The sequence below is a fragment of the Pelobates fuscus genome, chromosome 1 (genome assembly GCF_036172605.1).
Source record: "Pelobates fuscus isolate aPelFus1 chromosome 1, aPelFus1.pri, whole genome shotgun sequence".
Lineage (NCBI taxonomy): Eukaryota > Metazoa > Chordata > Amphibia > Anura > Pelobatidae > Pelobates > Pelobates fuscus.
In genome coordinates, this window is record NC_086317.1 from 302,411,839 (window position 1) to 302,425,398 (window position 13,560).

General features: G+C 41.0%; 1 protein-coding gene across 2 annotated transcripts in view; it reads right to left on the reverse strand.

Annotated features, from left to right (window-relative positions):
• LIMS1 (LIM zinc finger domain containing 1) overlaps nucleotides 1-13,560 on the reverse strand; it is a 116,443-nt gene that overhangs the window by 71,296 nt on the left and 31,587 nt on the right. The window contains exon 1 of one of the 2 annotated variants that reach the window (XM_063458148.1): nucleotides 7,346-7,435. The exons of the other annotated variant lie outside the window; for it this stretch is intronic. The gene's annotated coding sequence lies outside the window, so the exon portion shown is untranslated. Of the gene's footprint in view, nucleotides 1-7,345; nucleotides 7,436-13,560 lie in introns of those variants that run through there. 2 annotated transcript variants of the gene reach the window in all.

Consider the following 13,560-nt stretch of genomic DNA (forward strand, 5'->3'; position numbering starts at 1 on the left):
GAAAAGGGACACCTACAAGTGGTCACTCCTTAGATGGCCACTGGAGGGGCTTCCTGGCTCAGGGCTGCACAGTAAACTCTGGGTCTGATAAAAGGAATAAGGCATCTGGAAGCAATCTCGGGGAGGTCTATGGACATCTCCATGAGTGTTGGGAACCACGGTTGAGCTGTCCAGAACGGTGTTACGAGGACCAGTGACGCTTGGGTACGTCTGAGATGCACCAGTGTTCGAGCTATGAGGGAGAACGGAGGAAAGGCATACAATCGGTTGTTAGGCCATCGTTGGAGAAAAGCATCAGCTGCCAGTGCGTCTGGGTCTGGTCTCCAGCTGAAGAATGTTGGGAGTTGGGAGTTCAACCGAGATGCGAATAGGTCGATTTGCATCGGGCCCCAGAGCATCTGGAGTCGTAAGAACACACTGCGGTCCAGTCGCCGGCGTCGTGCAGATGTCTGGAGTGCCAGTCCGCTATTACGTTGGACATGCCCGGGATGTACTCCGCTTGGACTGAAATATTGCGATCCAGGTTGATGTAGTGGACCGCTGAAATGTTGTCCATTCGTAGGACAATGGAGCAATTGGTTGCGCCACCGAGGAGGCTCTTCAGGGCAAATGATCCCGCCATTAGTTCTAAACCGTTGATGTGTAGGAGTTTCTCGGAGCAGGACCAAATTCCTCCGGTGGAGGTAGGCCCGCAGCGCGCTCCCCAACCGTGTGTGCTCGCATCGGACTCTATGAAGAAATCCGGGGCAGTCCCGAAGATTGCCCTGCCGTTCCATGCCTCCATGTGTTGTAGCCACCATGTGAATTCTTGCTTGGCTGCGTAGTCGAGTGGCACAGAATCTGAGTATGAGTGCCCTGAGCGTAGTTGTGTGGCTTTTAGTCATTGCAGGGCCCTGTAGTGTAGTGGCCCGGGGAAGATTGCCTGGATGGAGGCTGAGAGGAGTCCGATTATTCTGGTTAGTTGTCGTAGTGTTAAAGGACCACTCTAGGCACCCAGACGACTTCAGCTTAATGAAGTGGTCTGAGTGCCAGGTCCAGCTAGGGTTAACCCATTTTTTTTTATAAACATAGCAGTTTCAGAGAAACTGCTATGTTTATTAATGGGTTAAGCCTTCCCCCTAATCCTCTAGTGGCTGTCTCACTGACAGCCGCTAGAGGCGCTTGCGTGATTCTCACTGTGAAAATCACAGTGAGAGCACGCAAGCGTCCATAGGAAAGCATTGTAAATGCTTTCCTATGCGACCGGCTGAATGCGCGCGCAGCTCTTGCCGCGCGTGCGCATTCAGCCGACGGGGCGGAATGGAGGCGGAGAGGAGGAGGAGAGCTCCCCGCCCAGCGCTGGAAAAAGGTACGTTTTAACCTTTTTCCCCTTTCCAGAGCCAGGCGGGAGGGGGTCCCTGAGGGTGGGGGCACCCTCAGGGCACTCTAGTGCCAGGAAAACGAGTATGTTTTCCTGGCACTAGAGTGGTCCTTTAACACTGGTCTTGCAAGTGTTCTGCAGATCTCCTTTTTGATGCGTTTGACTTTCTCTGTCGGTAGGCTGAGTGTTCCGGTAATTGCGTCTATGTGGAAACCAAGGAATTCTATGTTTTGGGATGGGGTAAGTACCGATTTTTCCCAATTGATGAGAAATCCTAAGTTTTGTAGAAACGTCAGTGCCCATGATAGGTGTTGTCGAAGTTGGCGAACCTCTTGTGCCATGATCAGCATATAGTCTATATAAATGCTCATTCGTATGCCTCTGCTGCGTAGCAAGGCAACCACCTGCTTCAGCAGTTTGGTGAACCACCAAGGAGCCGACGAGAGTCCAAAAGGAAGGCACCGGAATCTCCACGTCGCCTTTTCCAATTGGAATTGGAGCAGGTGGTGACACTCTTCCGCAATAGGGATCGTGAGATAGCATCTTGTAGGTCCAGTTTGACCATCCAGTCCTCTAATCTGAGTAGGTCTCGCAGACAGTGGATACCCTCCATTTTGAAATGGTGGTACCGTACAAATGCGTTTAGTGGCCGCAAGTTGATGACTGGGCGGACCCCGCCGCCCTTCTTGGGTACCAGGAATAGGTTGCTCATGAACCAAGGGGAGGGTGACGGGACCCGATATATGGCGCCTTTTTCTTGTAGGGTGAGAATCTCTTTGCTCACTAAGCTCTTGTCTCGTGCGGAGAATGCTATTCGGTGCGGCATGATTGTTTGGACAGGGGTTTGTACAAACTCTATGTGATACCCCACAACAGTATTGAGGACCCATATGTCCGCAGTCAGTTGTTGCCAGGTCCCTATAAAGCGCAAGTCTGCCCCCCACAGTCAGCATACCCGGGGAGGGGAAAGGCAGTACACTCACCATAAGGTCGTCGGCTGTATGAGTTGCCTCTGGGTCCTCGAGGTTGCCATGGTCTGGCCCTGATCAGAAAGAAGGGTGAGGGTGCTCTCGTTTCTGGAGGCTGAAATCTAGTCGTGATGGGACCTCTGTATCCCCGGTATGAACCGCGGGAAGAACGGCCGGGCAGACGGCCCCAGTGTCTGCCGGCCCCACCAAAAACTCTGCGGGAGAACACTCGTTTTATGTGCGTCTGTGCCTTGTCTAGGGCCGTAAATGTGCTCACGTAAGTTCCCAGTTCCTTAACAAAACGGTCTCCGAACAGGAGACCCTTGGCTTGCGGTCCCGGTTCGGTGAGGGCCATGTTAACGAGCTTGGGCTCGATTTTCATCAATATAGTTTTGCGCCTTTCGGTGGCTAGCGCAGCATTTGCGTTGCCGATGAGGCATATAGATCTCTGGGCCCAGCCTCTAATGGCTAATAAGTCAAGAGGTGTCCCCTCATTTAAGGCCGCCTCGACCAATTCAAAAATCTTGGCACTAGGGCCTAGTGTATCCAGCACTTTATCCCGGCAATGGCGTAGGGAGTAATCAAGTTTTTTGCTTTCCAGACAGATTTACCTAGGAATTGCGCTATTTTGGGATCTGTCTGGCGTGGCGCAGGCCATATTGGGCACTGTTGGGCGTGGGCTTTCTGCCTGCAGTTTTTGCCTGGTGGCTTTATCCAAGGGCTTACGGATTCTGGCCGCTATGTACCGTGTCTTTTTTTTCTACAAATAAACACCTTAGCTTTTCTTTGCTGCTGAGGAATAAAATAAAGAGATAAGCCTAATAAGAGTCACTGTGTCCTTTAATAAAATCAATGAATCTCTATGAGGAAAGTTCAGTATCTGCATGCAGAGGGAGGAGATACTGAATGTTTGGATGCATTTTAGGCAGCCATGACCCAGGAAGGATCTCTAACAGCCATCTAAGGAGTGGCCAGTGAAGTTATCACTAGGCTGTAATGTAAACACTGCATTTTCTCTGAAAAGAGTGTTTACAGCAAAAAGCCTGAAGGTAATGATTCTACTCACCAGAACAAATTCAATAAGCTGTAGTTGTTCTGGTGACTATCGTGTCCCTTTAACCCCTTAAGGACCAAACCTCTGGAATAGAAGGGAATCATGACATGTCACGTGTCCTTAAGGGGTTAAACCTATCTACCATAGTTCTCAAATAGTCTCAAGATAATCTTCCCGATTATGCATAAATATTTTTATAATTTAGGAGTATATATATATATATATATATATATATGATTTCCAATTTTTATTTCAGACATGAGGCAAATATAATGTTAAACCTTAAACGTACTCAAAATAAATATATACAATTAATTCCCAATCTGAATCAATACTTTTATAGTGGCCCCAGACTGGCAGATTAGCTATAGGCAGTGATGCAGAGTTTTTTTTTAAAAAAAATAATCCCTGTAGCTGAGCATTAACACTTAGTCGCAGTTATACTGTGCCTAGCCTAGTGTTTGGGAGACAGGGTCTGAAAAGACTTTGATATTGCCCCCATGCCAATTATGATCACTCAGCTGCCCATGATAGCATGACAGAACTGCAGCCTGAGAAGGTGATCTCCCTTACATGCTGCAATCACACAGCACTCTGCTGTGAGAGCTGGAAAAGCACTCTGCCGATATTCATCCCACTGAGTTAGGGATAGTGTAGAAGCAAAGGGACACTACAATAACCAGATCAACTACATCTTAATGTAGCTGTTCTGGGGTCTATAGAATGTCCCTGCAAGCATTTTAGTGTAAACACTGCCTTTTCAGACAAAAGGCATGGTTTACATTGCTGCTTCTAATGGCAGTCACTCGCACGGCCACTAGAAGTATTTATATATAAATAACTGGAAGTTTTTTGTTTTTTTTTTAGTATCACTCCAATGGTAATTGAAGTGTAAGTTGACCTGCCAAGTAAAAGCAAAACCTCTAACAATTCATCTTGCCGCTTTCAGCTAAAAGGTAAAATCTCTAATGAGACAAAGGGGTATGTTCTGTGCTCAGGGCTTTGCATGTTTTTTGGTGTTAGTTTTGTTTTTTATGTATTGGGGCTAGTTTGTTCTATAGTACTATAAATAGCACAAAAAACTGTACGTGACACATTCTGCCATATTTGGACAAATTAATATTACTGTTAAGGAAGTGGAATTTCTGTAGTGATATGATCGTCTGGGAAGGATCTTTGGTTTGTGTAGTGGTTATGGTGTATAGTGATCCTCTTTCACTCGGGCTGGACTTCAAGATGAAAGGTATTGGTGCAAAATACAACAGTCTATTAATAGTGAAACCACTCACTGTGTAGTTACAAAAAAAATTACAAGAGTTAAAGTGGGAGGTAAGGAGACTAGACAAAGGAATTTCAATTTGTTTATGGGGGGAGGGTGTTCCGTCATGTGTCCTTAAGGGGTTAAATTTTCCCTAGATCACTGATATCGACCTGAAAAATACAATTATCTTGGTTTTTTTACATCCAGTTTTGTGAATAAACCCACAAATGTTTGGAAGCAAGATTCACAAAACTGCAACAAAATCATATGTATTTCTTCATAAAGCAGCACTAATGATGCAACACATATCCCTCCCTAAAAAAACAAGGGTGTGTGCGCATTGGTTGTGCTTAGTCTACTTGGGACTTGTGTACAGCTCTGCACTGTGTATTTATTATTAGGACTCTTACAGCAACGTTGCAAAGATGAACAATACATTGCTCAACTCCACTTGCCAACCATGCGGTCAGATCAAGTGTTCCGCCAAAAGCAGCATGGACCATTTTCCCTTTAAAAGCTACGTGATCACTCCATAGTTGAGCCTTTTGTTGCCTTATATGGTGCAGTTCCCCATTCCTTCACAAGCAGACTGTGCACAGTATATTACTATATGATAAAGTAAGCTTGGTTACGGGTTTGCAAAAACAGGAACAGATTTATTCTGATATTCTACGACAGTGCTCTCGGCAAAACAAATCTTAATCAGACCCTGCATAAGAGAATTAAGACCAGGGCACATTCAAGTAAACACTTGAGGAATTGAAATAAAGACCCCAAGAAAGCAGAGAAAAATCAATTGTAAAATGAACCTAAATCAAAATACGAGGTTCCGGGTCTTTAAATAAACTTGGTGCTCTAGCAGCCTGGTTCCAAGTAACTGCAATTGTGTCTCTTGAGGCATCTGATGAAGTAGTCACCCCCTTGCCAATTAAGCACATTTTGTAATCATTTCAAGTTTCCCTCTGGCCATGAGGAACCATGTTGGACACAGGACCTATGGTTTCCAGCACTTCAAAGCTCTGTTCTCTGTGAGAATTGTGGGAAAATTGCTTTGATCACCGGAAACAAAGCACACTTTGCTCCTCCACTGGTCAAAGCTGGTCAGGTGTAGGAAACCTCCATAAAACAAAGTAGTCCCTACTTTGTCTCAAGTTTTAAAATAAAACTAGAGCAGACAGGAAGAAATGAAGAACAGATTCTGACAGAGGGAGAGAAGAGGAATCGATTGGGGAAGGGCAAGTTCGGCATGACAGTGCCGCTTTACAAAAAAGAAAAAAAAAAGTGATTAGGCTTGTTTCCTTCATTTTAGGATCACAGAGTTTCTCACTGGAGGTGTTGGAAGAGACGTACTTGTATCAATATGGAGTATTCAATTATTTTAGAAAGCCTAGCTAAGCACGGTTCCCTGCCATCAACACCTGATCATATCGTTTGGGAATATATGCTCACATGTTGGGTTGCCCTTTTAGCTCACTTGCTTAACTAAGCCAAAAAAAAAAAAAAAATTGGGATTTGAAAGTTATACGACTAATAAAAGGAATCCTAGACAAATTCGGCACATAATATAATAAGACACAGACATAAAATAACCGTTGGCTTAGAATTAAATAAAACCACTTTCTCAAGTTCAAAGCTTAAGCTCCTTATTCAGTACACTGGGCTGGAGTTTGTACTGGGGCACTGAACTTTGCAGAAGGCAAGTGTATGATTACATATACAGTGGTACCTTGGTTTACGAATTTAATGCGTTCTCCGGGAAGTTTTGTATTGCGAAAAATTGTAAACCAAAACATGGTTTCCCATAGGAATGCATTTAAAACCAATTAATCCGTTCCGGAGGTCAGAAAAAAGTCAAAATGAGCTGGCATGGAAACCAACCCACAATGCAGAACACACCGTAAAAGGCATGCAAATGACAAAGCTCAGCTCCCTACCTTTCCACAGCTTGAGAAATGCACCAAAAAAGTTCCAAAACCGCTGCAAACTATGTCCAGAATGGCTCCAAAACTCAATGCAAAAACCCCTCCAACACCTCCACACTCAACGTCACGTGCTACCCACAGACTCCAGCATGTACGGGAGCAGCACTATAATTCTTCCAGGCACAACCCCTTCTGGGGAAACTTGCTTTGTATTGAGAAAAAAAAAAAATTGTAATCTGACACATTATTTTCAATGGATTTTCATTTGTAAACCGAAAATTATGTTAACTGAGGCGATTGCAAACCGAGGTACCACTGTATATCTTTTTTTATGAAAAACATGTGTATATAAACACACACACACACACCAAGGATTGATAGGCTTACTACAAAATGGTAAAAACGTGTCCTCAGTGTCAGTCAATGAACGACATTAACAAGCAAGTGTCCAGTGCAGGCACTTCTTCCACTCAAAAAACATGCCAATTTATTTTTCCCATGAAGAAAACATTCTACTATATACCCATGGGCGCACACACACACACACACACCATCACCACCACAACAGCATGACATGACAGCCACTTTCTAAACAGCTCCTAAGCAACAGTGGAACACCAACTGTGTTAACATCAACTTAAGAGCAGTAAAGAGAGTAGCAGTAGTCATTATGGTGCCTGCCAAGTCAAATATGCATGTGCAGAATCTAACAAAAACTCAGTAATAGAAATGAGTCAACAGTCATCAGTTTTAATAAAGTAGTCATCACTACCAACTCACCTGCTAAAGTTTACTAATGGGTTATAGCAATTGATCGCTTATGGAGAGGACAGCATGATCAGGTCTGCATTCTTAATCTGCTAGCAGAGGAAAATATTGTAAATCCGGAAGGGTTTCCAAAGGCCGATATATAAACTAACCATCGGCAAACACATCTGTTTCCTGTACAGCACTTCCCGTTTAAGCCTTTACAAATTTATAGAAACAAATTAGATCCTTATGGACTGAACCTACAAAGTTGAAGTCTAGCCCTTGAATGGGGAAAGGGGGGGGGGAACTACTTCTGCTTTTGCATTAATGTTGTAACTGTCGGGGGCCTTTGAAATTATGACAACCCCAGATAGTGGCAGAAAGGATTTACAGTCTGTGCCGTCATGCAGTTACATTTTATTTTTATAAAGACAAATACATCTTAGGAGACATTAAGGATACATAGGATGGGTTTTTTTAATTGTTGTTTTTTTTTTATAGCAAACCATTCATAAACAAAGCACTGTATTTGATGTACAATATGAAACTCCCTCCTCGTTATTTCAAGTCCAAATGTTTTGTTTTTTCTCAATAAAAGGCTGCCCTCTTCTGGCCACAGGGAAACTTGTACAAGTTTCTCTAATATATCAGCATCCTTAAAAGGAGATCTTAAAACACTATAGCCTGGGATAAACAAGCTTTTACCTGTTGGATATTTAAACTGGAGGTGCTCTTGAATTTATATGTATTAACAAAGTAGCACAATACCATGTGTGTTGGTATTCTCTTTGCAATTTATTGGCATGTGCATTCAGCTACACATACATTAAATGCACTTTCACATAGAGATTTATATTTCAAACCTAGCACTTTCTGATATTTTTAAGTATTATAAGCTAGCAATATTTCACCTGCTGTAGATACAAATGCGCACATAGAACCGTTTGAAAGGAAACTGCACATATAACCAAATTTTGGTAAAGTAGATATAAGAGCAGCTACATGAGCCTGATAAAAATGCAATATATGTTACCTATTTCCTATGATACATGAAGGGTTAAGATATAGGACCACACAGTGACCAGTCATGTACTTAGATATTAGAAGGCATGAAATTAAATTGTGGCATATTCTCCGGAAATTACACTTCCCAAACAATCAGCCCAAAAACAAATAAATTTACAAGAAACTTTAAAGCTATTTACTCTGATCCCCCTTTCAATGATGTAGGTCATTCAACCCGGTTTTAAATGAGAACATGCAATTATCCATGCTAGTAAATAAAATGGAGAAATCCTGTAGGTTGACAATAACATTAGGCCCAAATGAGCATTACCATTGATCAGTTGAATTAAATGGATTCTCCACAATCTGTGTTGTGGCTGTATTTAGCCGATGACCTTGAACTCTTTACAGACAGACTCTTGTCCCACAAAAAGCGACATAACAGGAACATTTAAAAAACAGTTTCAGCACACGACATACACTATATGGACAAATTTATTGGGACACACCTCTTGCTTATTGAATTCAGGTGTTTTAATCAGACCCATTGCTGCAGGTGTATAAAATAAAGCACCTAGCCATGCAGCCTGCATTTACAAACATTTATAAAAAAATAAATAAAGATCTAAGTGAATTCAAGCGTGGTACTGTGATAGGATGCCACAGTTGCAATAAGTCAGATAGTGAAATTTTACCCATATAGATATTCCATGGTTAACTGTAAGTGGTATTATTGGAAAGTAGAGGCATTTAGGAACAGTTGCAACTCAATCATGAAACGTAAGATCATGTCCTGAGGAGCAAAGCATGCCATCACTGGACTCTGTAGCAGTGGGAACATGTTCTGTAGAATAACGAATCAGGCTTCTCTGTCTGGCAGTCAGATGGGCTAGTAAGGGTTTGGCAGAGGCCAGGAGAACTATACTTGGATGACTGCATTGAGTTAACTGTATAGTTTGATGGAGGAGGGATAATGGTACAGGGCTGTTTTTTTTTTTTAGAGGCTGAGCTAGGTCCCTTACTTTTAGTGAAGAGAGATCTTAAGGATTCAGCATACCAAGACATTTTTGAAAATGCTGTGCTTCCAACTTTGTCAGAACAGTTTGGGGGTGGCCCTTATCTATTCCAACATGACTGTGCCCCAGTGCACAAAGCAAGGTCCATAAAGACATTGTTGGAAAAGTTTGGTGTGGAACAACTTGACTGGACTATACAGATCACTGACCTCAACACCATTGGACACCTTTGGGATAAACTGGAACAGAAATTGCGAGCCAGGCCTTCTTGTACAACATCAGTGCCTGACCTCACACTTGCTCTATTAAATGAATGGGAATTTCCATAGGCACACTCCAAAATCTTGTAGGAAAGCCTTTCCAGGAGAGTGGAAGCAATTAGAGCTGCAAAGAGGGGGACCTTGACCAGCTACATATTAATATCCTTGTATTTAGAATGCAATCTCATAAAAGCCCTTGTTGGTGTAATGGTCAGGTGTCCCAATAGGGTATTTTCTATCAGATTTCTGCACGTTTCACAACCATAGCACATGTGCACAACTAAGAGCCTAAAAGCGGTCGTAATTATTGCCCTAATACTGGAGGAAAAAAAAAAAACACGAAAAAAAAAACTGATTTCAAATTACAATTTCCATTACAAACACATATAAAAATGGTCTTCTGATCTAGCTGTTTAACACATGGACTACATGCATTCAATGTCATAGCTAAATTACTACCCTTACAAGGAAGGGAGCAAAGAAATATAGCAGTGATTATTATGGGATCCTCAGAAATATAGGAGCCATATCACGTCACTTCACATCCCTTTTGATGAAGAAGAAGAAAAGAGCTGACCATACGAACGCAGGGTGAGCAGGAAATGATTATGTGGCAGAGCTGACATTACGTAAAAGATAGAGGTTGTAAATCATCCATTATTGCCTTTACAGGCAAGAAAACTCACCTATTCAACAAAACAAGAAATATTTCAGAGCAAGCATTTACAGGCAGTCTTTCCAGCACGCTTTAGTTTCTGCATGTTTAAAATCATTCTTCCTCATTCTACTAGGCATGGAAAGACATTGAAATAGGTAATTTCTCAGAAAGCAACCCACACTAACCTAGTGATTGATGGACATACAGTATAGCTATAAAATAGATTTTTTTTATTTTTTTTTTTAAACTCAACATAGTGGGAGCAACAAAGGCACATTTGTTAAAATGACAGATTCTTGCAGAGTGTGTAGGCTTACTGTAGTATACTGTTCTGAGGATCCCGATTACCACCAGAGATAAAAATCAACTATAATGTCAAATGTAGAAAGACGACAATATAGTGTGACGTACACCAAAAGAATATGAGTACAATAGCCACAATGAGCTGTACTGAAGATGGTGCTTACAGCACCACTTTAAATTGACTTTCTAATATTGAATCCCTTGTCACAGTTACTTGCTCCTTTCTGTAATGTTTACTTTAGTCTATTACACCGTACCTACACTAGGTGTCACTGTGTAACCGGTCTCAGATTTTTCTACAGCCTCATCAGAGCAGAGGGCAAATGCAGGGTTTCAGACCTACAGGTCCATTAGTATCCTGGTAGTGGTTAGTAAGGTGCCCATCTTGGTGCATGGCATGTGTTTCTATCCCCTCCCCATGCACGGATAGCCGCATAAAATGTTTATGAAATAAAGTGCTATTCATCTGCCATGTTTTATGTCCTTAATACATTTTTTTTGCATCGTTAATGAAGAATGGAATTAATTGTTTAATTTACTCCGGGGTATTGTTCCTTTTTGACAGAGTGCATTATTTTGAGATGTTGTTCCCTGAATGGTCTCAGCTGTACAGAGGGCATTTGCAAGGCTTTTCACATATTGCTCCATTAGTATCTATTTGTTTCAAGATTATGCATATTTTCATTTTTAATACAGGTACTCCTCACTTACCGACCGGGTTCCGTTCCTACGATCCGGTCTTAGAATGAATAGGAGTGAGGAGTTAAGGGATTCCCTGCTCTGGTGCACTTTGCTATGTTTGGGGAAATTTCCCACGAACATAGACGAACGCACCAGAGCAGGGAATCCCTCTAATCTATGTTCGGGGAAATTTCCTGACATGAATGTGGGCGGAGCCTGACCCAACTCCGAGGGACATCGGCGCTGGATTCAGGTAAGTGCTTTTAACCACTTCAGCCCTGCGGGAGGGGGCGACCTATTAACCCGATAGTGCCAGGAAAACTGCTTTGTTTTCCTGGCACTATAGGATCCCTTTACGTGACAGTTGCCTGGGTTGGATCTCTACTTTCAGGCTGCATTAAATAGAATGCATGCAGATATTTGAAGAGAGGGAAAGTGGGAACAGGTAAGTGCAATGAATTACCAAGACAAAATGTTAAATAAGAGATTTCAAATTACTGCCACAAATAACTTACAGATACTATAAGCATCAAAACAACAACTTTAGCTTAATTAAGTGATTTTGGTGTACAGATCATGTCCTTGCAGTCTCACTGCTCAAAACGCTGCTATTTAGGAGTTACATCACTTTTGTTTCTGTAGAAGCAGCTGTGACTGACACAGCCTGCATGAAAACAAAATGGTTTCATTTAGATGTTAACTTACTTTATGAGTTTTTAATCACCTGCTCTGTAAACTGAAGTTTAATCACACACATCAGAAGGCTATTAACAGAGCATTATAAACTTTAAATTAAACACAATGTACAAAAAAGTGCAAAGATTATATCTCGTTTTACAGGAAGTGTTAGGAAGGCTGTGTAAGTCACATTCAGGGAGGTGTGACTAGGGCTGCATAAACAAAGTGATTTAACTCTTAAATGGCAGAAAATTGAGCAGTGAAGTTGCAGCAGCATGCTCTATACACCGGAACTGCTTCATTAGGCTAAAGTTGCTTTGGTGCCTATAGTGTACCCTTCAAATGGTTGATTAAAGCACGTTTTTTTCTCTTTTCAGATTATCGGTTATTTACTTAAACAAAGTAGTGTTAAACTATATAAAAGGAGATGCTTCAAATTACATGAAGGATATACTAGTTATTATGCACTATATCTACTTAACCAGTAAACATATCACATTTACCAGTCTCAGCTGCTAAAAATAACATGATATCAAATACAGATTAATGGAAAGTGAATACTACTTTCCACGAAAAAAAAAATATATATAATAATTCTCAAAAGGAGAAAAGCTATGTGAACATTCACTATGACCCTGCCTATGAAAGTTTTACATAATTGCCACTAGGTGGCGAAAACACTGCATTATGCATTAAGCTATTGAAAACTGCTGGTTTGAGGGTTTTCCCCCCATTTATTCATGAAACTCCAACACATTCAGCAGATTCAACATTAAATTAGTGAAAATTATTATTATTATTTTTTTTAAATCACAGGAGGTAAATGAAAATATTCTATGGATGATAGGGTAACAGTTTCAACATTTAAATCCTCACATTTGCATCCACTTTTACACAATGAGTTCTCTAATGTGCTCTGCCAGTTACAATATTTCCCACTGCTTGTGTAATAAATATTGTTAAAAGTTTCCTTTTGAACATACCTGCATTAGAACTATTCTGCACTTCAAAGTAGTACTAAAGAAAGTAAGGTGTGTAAAGTTTTTATGGCCTTTATGTGATGCCTTCTACCCCACCGGTAGGTAGGTAGGTATATATATATATATACATATACATATACATATACACATATATATATATATATATATATATATATATATATATATATATATATATATATATATATATATAATTATCAATAATGCTTCAAATAGAATAGAAGAAAATGTCACAGTCATTTACTGGAACAGCAGACATTTAATTGGAAGAACAAAAATATGAAATATTAACCAATACATAAAAAATAAATTAAATAAAATCAGATATATGATTCAAAGATAATATATAGCTACAGTGATATAGATACAATATAGTGACAATACCCCAATCTTACCTCAAGTCTCAATGCCAGCAGTGCAGTAGTTACTAGTCCAAAGAAGACTGGATTCTAGTATAAAAGGGCATATTCCTTTATATACCCCAATTGCCCCCACGGGACCATTACCAAATTAGTATAGGTGTGGTGTGATGCTTTTGCTTTCATTTGGATCTGATGATGCAGCTCTGGCTGCTTTAGCAGTGAAAGCTTGCTGCAGTTCATAAAAAAAAAAAAAAGAAAGAAAGAAAAGAAGGGGGAAAAAAACA